Genomic DNA, 14,638 nt, shown 5'->3' on the forward strand with positions numbered 1-14,638 from the left:
GATGTCTTGACTATCAAGTGATGGCTGATCACACCTCACTGTGTTTTATTTTATCAGTAAAACATCTAGCCCATCAACATGGCCAATGCCTACCTGGTCCCAGATTTCTACTCATCCTTGACTACACAGAGTTCCTGGGCCAATTCTAAGCTGCAGTGGAAAGGGTTCTAGAAGTCTGACCTTGAGGGTGGGACCCACTGAAATGAGGCTTGCTGACTCTCTCAGAGCCATTTTGTCCTCAGCTTGAGCGCTGGTGTCAGACAGCTTTACAGACACTCCCAGCCACTGCCATGACCCCCTCCTCCGCCACCTTCTCCCTCTTCTACCCTTTATTACTGACATCTTCATCCCCAACATCCCCATGACCAACGGGTCAACCAACCCTCAGCAGAAGTGATCAGCTAGGTTTTCCAGTTGAGAAAGGTGTGACTCAGAGAGCTCAGGTAAGTTGCCTGAGATCACCAGCCTGGTGAATGGTGCAGACAGAATTCAATCCCAGGCCCCCTGCCTGCCAAGGACAAAGACGTCATCACTACCAAAACACTGCCTTGTCTTCTCCCTCCAGACGCCCCCACCCAGGCCCCTGCTGTGTTCTGCCTTCTAGACTGGCACCCTCACCATCATCCTCTTGACCAACCTGGTGCTGGCGTCCGCCTAAACCATGTCTATGGTTGACTGGGCTTGGGCTTCCCTGCCATCTCAATGGGCTGACTCTTCTGGCCACCTTAGCTTCCGACCCCTCACCCTACTCCACATGGGCTCTCTGACCCTTTCTTCCCTCTCCTTAGGACTCTGTTGTAGCTTACGTCCCAGAACGCTTTGTGCCCAAACATCTCAGAGTTAAGATAGTCTCTGGAAACAGGCTCTAGACTAAAACAATGTCAGGCAGGCCTTCTTTATAATAAATGTCTTGCCTCATAACACATCACTTCAGTTACTTAATTGAGTCGACGCCCTCCCGCTGGTATTTCAGACACCCACCAAAGACTGACTCACCTGCCAGCCCTTGGAGATAGCACAGGTCTCTACTAGTGCTCAGGCCAGACGAACAACCCCTTCTTTGGCCCCTGATGTGCTTCTATTCCAAACTGCAACTGCCCAATTCTGTGATTTAGTCTGCAGGTGCTATTGACCCTCTGCACTCCATCCCCATCCATACCTGGTCAGTCTTCTGAGACTTGGCCACGCCTCTCCCTTCCTGCTCCCTGCCTCTCACTGTGCTGAGAAATCACTCTGCTGCTGAGACGATCTGCTTATCCCAGCCCAGTCCCCTCCTGGAGATGGGGGTTACGGCACTTTGTCTTTTGATGACAAGACAACTAGAAAATTTCTTGTTTCTGCCACTAACTAGCAAACACTTCGCAGACCGTCTCACCCAGCCCTGGTCAAATACTTGAGGCTCTACCAAACCACAGGCATCTGACTTCCCAAATCACCATAAAAAGATAATAATAAAGCAATTGCACCAAAAGGGCAGAAGTTCAAAGACATAGACGGGTCCAGATGAAGTGATGTGTATTTCCCAATCCCCTTTCCTTTCGATGGTTGTCAAATAATTCCTCCCACCTATGTATTCCATACAGGGATGCTAAGAAAGATAGAAGACCCTTCCATGGTGCCACAGGGAAAGGCTGGATCTGCAACCCCAGACCCCAAACCTGTGATGAGAAGCCCAGGTTCTCTGGAATGGCCACAGGTCAGCAGGAAGGGTCCTCGCTGGTATTGGGGCTCTTGGCTCTGACACCACCTTGCTGAGGTGTCCTGGGTAAATGTTTTACCTTTCGGGGTCCCCTCAGCCTTCTTAGTCACAAAATGAAATAACTTCCATAGCTCCTTTCCAGAGTTACAATGGGAAGGAGGGGTTGGATGTCAGGATGCATTTACGGCGCTGTCTGCAGTGCAGACACAGAGGGGACATCGGGTGGTTAGACACAGAGGAATAACGACTGGTCTGCTAAGTGGAGGCAGTGGGGGGTGGGTGAGGTGGACACGTACACATAGTTATAGGAACTCCTGAAGGGAAGCAGGGAGGACAGCTAGGAGGAGGAGGCATTGATGAGCCCACCCTTCTCTGACCCTGCAAAGATAGTCTCCTGTGGGAGAAGGAGTCTGAGTCAAGTGCTTTCCTTCCTTGCCTTTCCACACTCCTTCCAAGATGTTTACTGAGACTTCAAGGAGTGAACCAAGTTATTAAAAGAGGAGCAATTAGGTTGGCCCATCCTAGCAATTTAAAGCTTCCTGTCTAAGGAAGAACGTGGGGAAGGAGTAGTCATGGAGGGTGGAGGGAGGGAGCGCTCTAGTCTCCTGATTGGGCCTCTCCCTGGTGCGGTTTGGGTACAGAAACGGGAGGGAGGGGAGAGCGCTAGTTTCAAGCCCATTCGCCTGAGGACCCACAGGCAGTCCCAGATGTCCCAGCTGTTGGCTGGATCCCTCTCCTCCTCAGAGAAGTGTCTCCCGCTGCCCTCTTTTGGGGGATCCTGGCCCAGCTTTGGAAGGGTTTGGGTGCCCCTGCGGGACTCTAAACATGGGGCTGCGCTGGGGTGTTAGAGCTCCTGGTCACTCGCTCTCCGCACCTGGGCCGCATGGGATGTGCAGGGAGGGCCGCGCGTGATTTATGACTGCGGGCTCCAGGGAGTGGTTCCCGGCAAAATGAGCATTTTGTCTCATTCAGACTGACGCGAAAGGGAGGAAGTGGGCTTGCTTTGTTCAAACCGTGCCAGCCATCTGTCCTGGGAGCCAGCGGGGATCTCCGTGGTGACTTCTTCCGTGCAACCTAAGCTCCAGGAAGGAGCTCGAGAAGGTGTTTGGTCTGGGAGGCCCGCGCCAGGGAGCCTAAAGGGAGCCATGAGCCTGCTTGTTCTGCACCGGGGTTGCACAATGTCGGCAGGGCCTCTGATCTGCGGTCCTGATTTCCCAGAGCCCCAAGGGGCCCATCCAGGAAAACGCCCCTGATCCCTCCCTTCTCATCTGCTTCCTGGGTCGGGGTCGGGGTTGGGGGGGGGAGGCGGGCTCCTCCACAGCGGCTGCTTGGAAATCAGGTGCTCAGGACACAACTTGGACACGGAGCGCTTCCAAAACTCACCATCAGTGTGGTGTAGCTGGGAGGTCCTGGGCTTTGACGTGGACAGTTTATTCCGTGTGATAAGTTAACAGACTGCTTTTAGTATTAATTCTTCATCTCCCAGACAAGAGTAAGATCTCTGAGGAGCAGCTGTTTGGATTTAAGCCTGAGGTAGCTGGCACCAGGTTAAGGAAATGAGTAAATCTAAATAAAAAAACATACCTTTACATTTTGCTATTAGTTTTCTGCTTTTTGTTTCTTTTTCTTTTTTTCCTACTAACCTGTTTTCAGCCTGCCATTTATATGGGAACCTGAAAGGAATGCTTCAAAAAATGAGAGGTGTAATTTAGCACAGTGTTCCCCAACCCATTTTGGGCCACGGACCAGTTTAATGTCAGAAAATATTTTCACAGTGGCCTTTAGGGTGGGACAGAAAAATGTATCACGTGACCGAGACAAGCGTCAAGAGTGAGTCTTAGATGGATGTAACAGAGGGAATCTGGTCATTTAAAAAAAATAAAACATCGTTCAGACTTAAATATAAATAAAACGGAAATAATGTAAGTTATTTATTCTTTCTCTGCGACCATACCAAATGGCCCACGGACCAGTACCGGTCCATGGCCCAGGGGTTGGGAACCACTTATTTAGCACACATGTAGTAAAAAACACTGTGCTAGGTCTAGATTTGATCGGGTACTTTCAGTTAAAGAAAATACAGAAGGTAAAGGTTAATGGAGATGCTATTAGCAGTAACACTTTGCTACAGGACTTGCATCACAAAAAAAAAGTGAGGCTTTTTTTTTTTTTTCATGTAGAAAGAACATAAGTTTTTATATCTGGGATGAAAATCTCCTTGGAATGTTTAATGCTAAATGGCAGGTGACAAGCCATTTGGAAGAGAAAAATGTGCTCACTTTTGCTTTTCACAATGCAGTGTCTCCTTTCTGAGAAAACTTGAAACTTATGGTACTTCCAGCAGGAAATGTGTGACCATTTATTCTGAAGGACAGATCTGCCTCCCACTCTGTGTTTCCCTACAGTCTCTTGTCTGTGCTCACACACCAAGAGCAAAGGTGTCAAGTACAGTTGTATTAACAAAAAATGGAAATTGTTCCTTATTTTTTTCCTTTTTTTCTTTTTATGGGTCTGCAATTTGGTTAAGAGCGTACAGCATGCCTGGTCTTGTGCCTACATCTAACACCCTCACGTCCCTTCTCAGGGATTCAGCAGGATGCCTGTCGCTCTCATCTTATTTAGAGATTTTTCATGAAAGAAATGGGAGTAAGTAAAGCTGGTTATTGTTATTGCATCCCTCTGTGTTCCCAGACAATACCAGCCAGATGTGTACTCCCCCATCCGTGCTCCACACCCAGGTATCAGCACACACACTTTCCTGACCCCTCCCCCAATCAGCCTATGTCTCCTGCTTTCCTCTTCCTTCTGGAGACAGCCTCATACCATAGTGTCTCTGTGAATCACTTCGGCATCTTCTGTACTGTAGTGTGTATATACATCATCTGGGGATATTTTCAAAATTCATGTTCTGATCATAGGTCTGGGGTGAAGGGTGGGACTCTAAGTTTCTGAAACACTCCCAGTTGATCGTGGTGTGGTCAGTGTGTGGACCACACTGTGAGCAGCGAGGATGGAAGGGACGGAGTCCGAGATGGGAGTTCAACAGGCTTGAGTATATTCCTTCGGTTTTGTTACAAACAGTCTGGGGGACCCTGAGGAAATCTTCCTTGCTACGGGTCCTGGTTTGCTCACTCAGAAAGTGAGGCAACCAGACCAACTAACTGCCCATATATTTTGTGATGCTGTTATTTCTTTGACTTGATCCTGGAATCTTACTGCTTCTGCTCCATCTAAAACCTCCACCCAAGAACAAAGAACAAAGCCAGACTCAGTTTTATGGGGTAGGAAGGGAGTAGAACACATGAAAAGAAGCCATAAGCAGAGAGACCCCCTTTGCCTCTACTTTTCTGCAGCAGGGGAGTGTTCAAAGCACTGATCTGTATTATAAAGAAATGGGAACATTGGCTCTGAAAGCCCCACTACTTTCTCATCCATCACCCTGGACTTTGCAAGAATTAAGTGAGATAATGCAAAGAGGTCCAACCATAGCGAATGGCTGAATAAAGTTTGGTACACTCACACTTTTGAATACTTCACAGATATTCAAAGGAGTAATTGAAAGCCAAATAGACTGACTCGGAAGAAATTCTCACAAGGTACTAGATTGAAAAAGAAAGCATTAGAGCAAGTATGTATAGTTTTTTTGCCAAACCATACCAAAAGTTTGATAAATGCGTGCATATCTATTCACAGAGCACTCTATTTCAAATTGCACACCCAGCATCTCCACTCTTGCACACTCCCACCCCGCAGTGCTGGCCCTGCAGTCTTTTTACTACCAGATGAAGTTACAGCAAGAAGGTAACAGCCTTTTTACGCTCCTGCTTTAATTTTCCCCACAACACTTACCTTTGACACACTATCCGCCTCCTGCCATGTTCATTGTTCAACACCTCCCCTTAGAATAGATAAGCTGTATGCGATGAGGACTCAGTGGGTGTTTGTGCTTGTGTTTTGTTATCCATGGCTTCACCCTCATCAATGAAGTGTACAACACTTGGCACATAATTGATAAAGCTATGCAAATCTATGTAGATTGAGTAAATGAATGAATACTCATGAACATGCAAAAAATGTGGAAGAGATTACATGAGGTGGACGGCATGAAGGGGAAGCTGAAGACAAAGAGAAAAAGCTGAGCTGCATGACAGCTTAAAGATATGCGTTTATGACCGTCTATGTGCATGTGTCCTTTAAACTGTGGATAATAAACGGACACCCATAAATGTTTGATTGGGATACTATAAAGTCATTTCCTTCGCTTTTCATTTTCATATGATCTTGAGATTTGGAAGCAGTGACTCAGTGGCGACTGGAATCCTGGTCCCTGAATTCTTTCCCCCAGACCCTTCTGCTGGTGGTTGGAGATGTAGTGTGGTCCCCATATCGCTACCATCGAGGTGTGTGGCCTTGGACAGGTCAATTCCATGTCCTGGGCCTTTGTGTGTCTGCCTTTAAAATAGCCCTAGTGACACTGAGCCTAGCTCAGGCTTTGTGAGGGCAATTGAGGTAACACGGTCTTCCTCCTCTGGGCTAGTCCCCTGGATTGCTGATCCACTTCCTGTCTCCTGCTGTGCCTGCAAATGCAGATGCTTACTTCACATCCAGATGAATGTGAGTGTATATACAATAACAGCGTCTGCTTGGCCCATTAGTGAAGCGTCTTTGCAGTCCAGGTGGGCATTGTGCCTTACCTTTGAATTGTCAACACTGAGCAGTGGGCCTGGTTCAGAGCAGGGGCCCAGAACGATTTCCTAAATGCACCGAATGTGCGGTCCACATATCTCCTGGGGTCACTTATTCTCTGGGGTTCAGATAAAATTGGCCCAAACACCCAGTTTCATGGCTTGGCTGAGACCACAATTCTACTCCTTACCTAATTCTCATTTTAAAAAATAATAATAAAAATCACTTGAGTTAAGGCTAATATGAAGCCAGTAAATGTTTCTGAAGATTAAGGAGTCTCACCACTCTGTGGCTTTTGAAGTCATTATAAGTACCACAGCTCCCACTAGATAGCCTTCTGACACCCGAGTTTTCAACATGTTACTTTCTGGCTGTGTCACACTCCCCAGGAAATGTCCACTTCTTTGCCTGGCCCTTGTTCCTCCCCCAGAATTCCAGAAATTCCAGCAAATAAAATTTCTTCAGCCCCAGTCAAGTCTAAGTCATATGATGTTCTTTCTGCTGTCACACATCAACCTAAATAGAGTGACATACTTCTTAGGCACAGCATGTATGTTAACCACATTTCACTCCTATGGGTGGAGACAGATGTGGGCACAAATGACACAGACCTGACATGTTACATGAAACATGAGTAGAAAGGTTGGAACAAGTAAAGAACTATATATCGGATATGAACAAATATTAACCTTTGAGAGCCACAGAGATTAATGAACGCATGGATGTAGTCAGTATTCAGTTACTAAGCATCTGCTAAGAAGGTCCATTTTGTTGCTGCAGGTTGGCCATCATCAGCAGGGGTGATGTCACCTTCTGCTCAGAGAGGGGACATGCTTCAGATTGCTGTAATCTGGGTTAAAACGTGTCAGGAGCACAGAAGAGGGGCCGAGCATGCTGCAGAATTCAAAAGCGGAGTACTAATCCCATCCCAGGGACATGCCTATGCTGAGTTGTGGCAGGCAGTGTGTCCACCAGCTCGGGCCATCATAATCAAACAACATAGACAAGGCAGCTTAACCAACAGGAGTCATCTCTCCTAGTCTGGAGTCAGGAAGTCCAAGATCAACGTGTTGGACAGTTTGGTTCCCAGTGAGACCTCTCTTCTTGGCTGGAAACTGGTTACCTTCTTGCTGTGACTTCATCTGGTAGTAAGTGTGTGGTGAGGAGGTCTCTGGTGTCTTTCTGATAATAACACAAATCCTATCTAATGAGGCCTCTGTCCTTGTGAGCTTATTTAACTTCATTACCCCCATAAACACTATCTCTCCAAATACAGTCACATTGTGGGTTGGGGCTTTGACATAAGAATTTGGTGGAGGGGGCACCTGACCAGGCAGTGGTGCAATGGATAGAGCATCAGACTGATTCGCAGAGGACCCAGGTTCGAAACCCCAAGATCGCCAGCTTGAGTGTGGGTTCATCTGGTTTGAGCAAGGCTCACCAGCTTGAGCCCAAGGTCACTGGCTTGAGCAAGGGGTCACTCGGTCTGCTGTAGCCCCCCGGGTCAAGGCACATATGAGAAAGCAATCAATGAACAACTAAGGAGCCACAACGAAGAATTGATGCTTCTCATCTTTCTCCCTTTCTGTCTGTCCCTATCTGTCCCTTTCTCTGTCTTTCTCTGTCTCTGTCACAAAAATAAAATAAGAATTTGAAGAAGAGTAAACATTTTGTCTGTAATTGATGCTATCTTGGAAAGCTTTCTACAAGGGTATCTGTGGTAAAGGGAATCAAAGCAGAAGGAATAGGACTATAAATTAGTAATGACAATAATACTGTATACTATGTTCCTGTGAGGAGCCAGACGGATATCAATCCCCAGCTCTAATACCAACACCACCAGGCAGATCTTACAACCCTCAGCAGACGAGGAAACCGAGGCTCCCAGAAGCACGCGGTACACCAGACCATCCCATTGGCTAATAGATTGAGAGAAAGTTGAATTTGAGTCTGATTATTATAAACCAGGACCAATAGTTCTCTGTGCAAGGGCCTTGCAGACCTCCGCCCCTTGCTTCCCCACAGGACTCTGGGAGCTGAGCTCTTAGGAGCCTGGAACCAAACCTGAGCTCTGCTTGACTCTTTCAGCCGCCTTTTCCCTACTCACAGTTGTTGAAGAGTCAATAGATAGCCATCCCCAACATCTCTTCCTAATTTGACTTTCACACCAACAAAATAGGCAACAGAGCTTTTTACTGGAGACTCGATAGCTTTTTCCACCAGCCCGCAGGATTTTAAGCCAAATTTGTGCTTCTGGAAGCAATTTCCTCAGACTTGTTTGGGGTGGAGGGAGACAGCGAAATGCATCTCTATCTTTTTTTACCTGACAAATTAGGCTTCCAAAAATAAAAAATAAGAAAGGAAACAATTCTCATAGTGATTCATCTGTAGCCTTTACTCTTTTCTCAACTTTCTAAAGGGTTTTTAGTTCTTCTCTCCTTCTTTTTTATTCTTATTGTGCATTGAAATTCACCTTGAAGGCTTTGCAGGGGGAGTCAACCTTTTTATTCCTACCGCCCACTTCTGTATCTCTGTAGTAGTAAAATTTTCTAACTGGCCACCGGTTCCACAATAATGGTGATTTATAAAGTAGGGAAGTAACTTTACTTTATAAAATTTATAAAGCAGAGTTACAGAAAGTTAAAGCATATAATAATAATTACTTACCAAGTACTTTATGTCAGATTTTCACTAAGTTTGGCAGAATAAATCTTTATAAAACAACTTACTATAGTTAATCTTATCTTTTTATTTATATTTTTGTTGCTCTGCTACCGCCCACCATGAAAGCTGGAGTGCCCCCTAGTGGGCGGGAGGGACCAGGTTGACCAGCACTGCTGTACAGGTTCAACGGCACCTCTGAATGTGCCTGCCTTGGAGCCTTGTGAAGCAGATTCTGTGTTGGTGGGTGTATATTTCACAAATGGAACAGAGGAAATTGTCGATCCTTGAACCATTCACATAATCTCCTGAGCCTCAATTTCTCCTTCTGCAGCAGTGAGGTAAGCGTACTTCCACTAAAAGATTCTTTAGTGTGAAGGAATAATGCATATAAACTATCTGGCACAGCAGGCACAAAGTAGGTACTCACAAATTAGTACTTAGCACTTTAATTCCTCTCATTGCCACCTTAAGCTTCAGTAGGACTAATGAACCATTCTATGGTTTAATTTTCATCCTCAGGAGGAAATATATACATGGTTGGGCCTGTCGCTGGTGTATGAGGACTGGTCTGTACCTGGCAGGCTCTGTTTTTCACGGCCAGTTTGTAATGACAACAGGGGCTGGGTTGGGTTATTATTTACCGAGAGTCACTACATAATGTGAACTCTCACTCACGAAGTATTTGTTGTCATCTCCATTTTACTGTTAACTCCTCCTGTTAAAGGACTGTGTTTATTGTGTTCCCCGCTGAAGGCCCGGGCTTAACACCGCGCTTGGCGCACACGAGAATGAGTCAACAGGTGCAGAGAGCAGGTTTACATCCGTCTTCTCCAGTAGTCCGAGAGTTCCGAAGTGCCCGGGCCACGTCTGCTCTTCCCTCATGCTCAGGCACAGAAAGACCACGATGGAAAACTCAGAGCTTAAAACAAGGACTGAGCAAGGGAAAGGAAATGTGGACAGAATTCAGTGGCGGAAATATTCTGGTCTCCGAGCAAAGATTTCTAACCTCACATTTCCATGTGTGGGCAAGACCAGCACTGAATGGACTGAGACTCAGAATGCTTGGGTTCTGGTCCTGGTTCTGCCGGGGACTAATTGCCTCTCAATTTGAGGAGCCTTGGGTCCTAGAGATGTAGGACTACAAGCTCTCTAAAATCTTTTACTCTCTGGAGCATGAATTAGTAAGGATTAAATGATAATCTTGAGAGTCACAGACTAGGTTTACAAATCTAGCTTTGCTTCTAATGTGGTAGTGACCTTGGGAAGACACGGTCTTCCCACCTATGTAAAGGGAGGCAGTTGAATTAGATGCCTTTTAAAGTCTCTTCTAGCCCCAAGGTGAGACCTTTGTTTAGTTTCTCCTGGTGAGAGTATGCGACTGTCAGAGCCAACATGGCAGGGTTCAAGGTGCTTTGGTTTCAAAGCATAAGAACAAAGGAGCCTGCTGAGTGTGAGCTGTCCTTGTCCCAGCACTGATTAACACCCGTCACAGCCACTCATCTCCAGGTGTTACACTCCTCGGTTTAAAGCCAATTTCCTAAAAGTCAAAACTTAAGTGATTGTCTCACATCAAAGGCAATTTCTAAATGGGTTGATCAACACAGGTGTTCTTCAAAGAATTAGGATGACCTTGTTCTAGAAATCACTGCCTTCCTTCTTTAACATGTGTGTCAAGATGGCTGATCAAATAAGAGACACTAAAGAAGATTAATTGGTAGACCCAAGTTGGGGTGTGTGTCTTGCTTTAAGAAAGTGATCACGACAGAGTGTGGAAAACATGGATTTATTGTCAGAAAGTGTTGTTATTCTGGTTCTTCCCCTGGCCAGCTGTATAACTTTGGGGCAAGTCCAGAGAATTTTCTGGGACTCAGTTTACATATCTGTATAATACAATAAATTGTATCTATCTTGCATGATTTAAAAGGAAAGTTTGTGAGGTTAACATCTGTGAAGCTCTTTTCAAATACAGCTAAATAGATTTAGGGCATTTTGAAAAGCCGAGTGAGTCTTTAGGAATTTTTGTATTGCTGTATTTGTCCTTGGGGTCATATCCCCCACTGTTATTTTATCCTTTTTCCCTTATGTCCATAGGATGTCTGGGGTTGGAAGGAAAGTCCTTTTAAAGAATATTCTTTTTTTTTTTTAGAAGCAAGTCTAACTCACATGACTCTAAGTTGTAAGGAAGGAAGAAGGAGTAGGTAGCCGAGGCGAGACATGGAGTGAGAACGTGATTGATCGTGGACTTAGAGAAGGCAGGAAGGTGGGAAGTCAGTGGCCACTTTGCAATAAAAGGGATCTTTGCTCCTCCCCAGACAGGGGTGGGGGTGGGGATGAGAGCCAACAAGAAGGCTCAGGGGGAAGAAGAGAAAGCTCTGTCTGGAAGGAAGCACTGCACAGAGAGGAGAAATCTAGTCTTATATTGAACACAGCTTGCTTTGCATCTGACCTGGCAAAGGCCAAGTTACTTCAAATCTCTGGGCCTCAGTTTGCTTAGCTGTTAAATTGGTATAATACAACAGATTGGGTGATGCATTGTGGTGGAACACACGTGTGAAAGTGCTTTATACATTACAAAGGGTTGTACGTGAAAGGTTCTCAATACCCCCCACTCCAGCAAGATCTGGCATATCTCCCTGTAACTGAACAAGCATCTCAATTTGAGCATCTGATTCACAGAATAGAGAGCTTGTTTAGGTTGTAAACTCTTAAAATGAATCAATATCTCCCACCACTTAGAACTAAATCAATAGCTAAGGGTAGCATTAATCCATTCTTTCAACCCAATTTTTCAAAAATCTCATTTGAAGTTCTCTCTCTAAGAATCAGTTTTTAAAAATCCAGAATGAATTAAAGAGAATTGAACAGTCAACCAACTCATCTGACTATTGTTCTCATAAACAATAAAGCAAAACAAAAACAATGTGTATGAGTGGAGTAGGTTTGTTCTTCATGTTGTGTGATTCACCAAATTCCTCAGCCAGTCCAACTGGGAGATGAGAAATGTGAGATATGTGTTCATTACTGAGTGTTGTGTTTTAGGAAAACAAAACAGATCAGTGTGTGTATAATTTCATGTTATATTAGATTTCTGAACTATGAGTGAAGCTTTCAGTTATTTATTTTATTTTACTTTCAATGGCAGCTTTTGAAGCTGGCTTGGTTTTGTCCATAAAAACAAAGAAGGATGTCCCCCTCTAATTCCACACTTACTCCCACCCAGTCTCTAAATAAGTGTGAGCTTGTCACTACGACCCTTGTGGGTGGGTGGGTGGGTGGGTGGTGACTCTGTTCTTGGATCTGAGAGAGAAAGAAGCATCGGCAAATAGAGAAGCTTTTCAGCAAGTTGTGGGACTTGAAATCCTGCATTTGTAATAATCCAAGGAAAACATAACATAGTCTATTATCGTTAAGCTACAACAGAGTCGATCGCGTTTGGTTATTATGTGTGTACACAGTGCCGGGCACAGAGAGGGCACCTATTCCAGACTTCTTAGTGACTTTGTGAAAAGCTTATTTTCTGACAGTGAACTACAGTGATATCAGTGACAATGTTTTATCCTGTTGCTTTTGACTTCCTGTATAGCGTTTGCCCATCAGGATGTCTGTGATGAATTTAGCAGTCAGAGTGATTAAAAATGCATATCTTTAAAAGCAAAGAAAAATCACCTGGTAATATGCATTTGTTGTTTTATGTTGCTAAATTTGTAGTCATTTGAATGGCAGCAATAGAAAACTGAAGCATACAGTTTGAGATCTGAGTTAGTGGTATATGTGTGTGTGTGTGCTCACTCGTGTGTGTGTGTCCATCACATTGTTACTTTTAAATGCATTAGATAAAATGTTCATGGAGTCTTTTCTAAAGTCCTCTAGACATACAACTGTAAGAGTCCATTTTCACATTTATGTGATTTTAGCTTGGAAAGCCCAGAGGCTGCCATTACTGAGGACGGTGATAAGCCCCCTGACACATGCTAACTGAGGAAATTTGGGCATGTCCATTTGCATAGGGGATCGCTGGTGAATTTCTCAAGAAATTTCATTTCCTAGTACCTTCCTGTCGGCTCAGCACAGGCTGCGGTTTGGGGATCTTCAGCTGCTACAATCAATTATGTGATGACTATCCCAGCATCTTTCAATGAACTGTTCATCACTGTCTCACCTGCAGAGGGACACACAGGACCCAAGACATGCTGTGCTCCCGGAAAAATAACTGCACAGGCTGGACGGTCACAGTGCCCTTGGCACACTGACTGAGCTTGCCCTTTGGGCATTTCAGGGATGCTTCCTCCCCCTCTGACTCGGTGCCTTCTCCCACAAGTCCCTCTGTGACGTTATCTGTGCATGTCGCTTATCCCTTCCACATTCTGTCTACATGGTACAGAAAGTGTGTCTTCTGTGCATTTATATTGCTGCAGGAGCATAGAACCGGGCCTTTCCATAAACACAAGACAACTGACATCAAACTCTGAAGGCTTTGCAAGCTCAGTGTTTGCACTGAGATCTTCTGCCATGTGCCTGAGACTGCTGTTTCCAGGGACACACTCAGGACTCTATACATGCTGTACTCACAAGGCACACACAGACCAGTGGGCGGGTGCCTTGATATACAAACAAGCTTACGACACAATGTGACAAGCATCGGAACTGACAAATAAGCGGAGTGTTAGAAGCACAGAGCAGAAAGAACTGGTCTTGTTGAGGGAAAGGGGGAGACTGTCATCTAAGGGTTTGCAGCAGCAACGGTTCTCAAGGATAATTTTAAAGGTTGAAGAGGTGGGAGCCAGGAAACAGACATAAACACGCTCTCTGAATAGTGTGGGAAGACATAGCCATGTGGTAGAAGGCACGGTTGCAGGACCAGGAAAGATTTACGACAAGCCTGCGTGTTGTGGGGGCTTCATGCTGAGGACAATGGGAAGATGGCAGCCGCAGAGCCATAAGGCCATGTCAGCACTCGGATGGTCAGGACTGGCTGGCCGGGCAGAGGGACAAGGGAAGCCATCAGGCAGCTTCTGCCGTGTCCTAAGGGCAGAGCAGAGGACAAGAGAGGTGGCGTCTGCAGGGCTAGCAAGGAAAGGCGGCCTTCAATAGTGATGGGGCACTGGCCAGGCGAATCCAGACATAGAGCAGAGCATCAGCGGCAGGCTGTGACATTTTCAATGGAAAGGCATCATTAATTTAACCATGTTGTGACACAACATAGAGATGCCTGGCAAAAAAGCGGGGCTGTATTTGTCGAATTCAGTGCAGCTTAATTGACACTGCTTGGCGATCGAAGTAAACGGATTCTGCCATTCTCCGGTGAAAACAAACACACAGACAAAGGCATTCAGCATCACCTGAGTTTCCCGGCACCAGCAGAGGCCAATGCATTAACCGCAAGGCACCAGGGACCAGGGAAAAATAAATGTGCGCAGATTGGAAATCAGCTAAGAGCTGATTCCCCAAATAGTGTGCCCTCCAGCACCACAAGGAACTCGGCTGGAAACTCGTTGTAGCAGAACATAGCCTCGTTGTGGGTTTTCCCATGGCCAAGATGAGGACCACCCGGGAGACCTGCAGACAGCAAGGAAGGGAGGGCAGATAACA

This window comes from Saccopteryx bilineata, chromosome 6 (assembly GCF_036850765.1).
Source record: "Saccopteryx bilineata isolate mSacBil1 chromosome 6, mSacBil1_pri_phased_curated, whole genome shotgun sequence".
NCBI classification, from domain to species: domain Eukaryota; kingdom Metazoa; phylum Chordata; class Mammalia; order Chiroptera; family Emballonuridae; genus Saccopteryx; species Saccopteryx bilineata.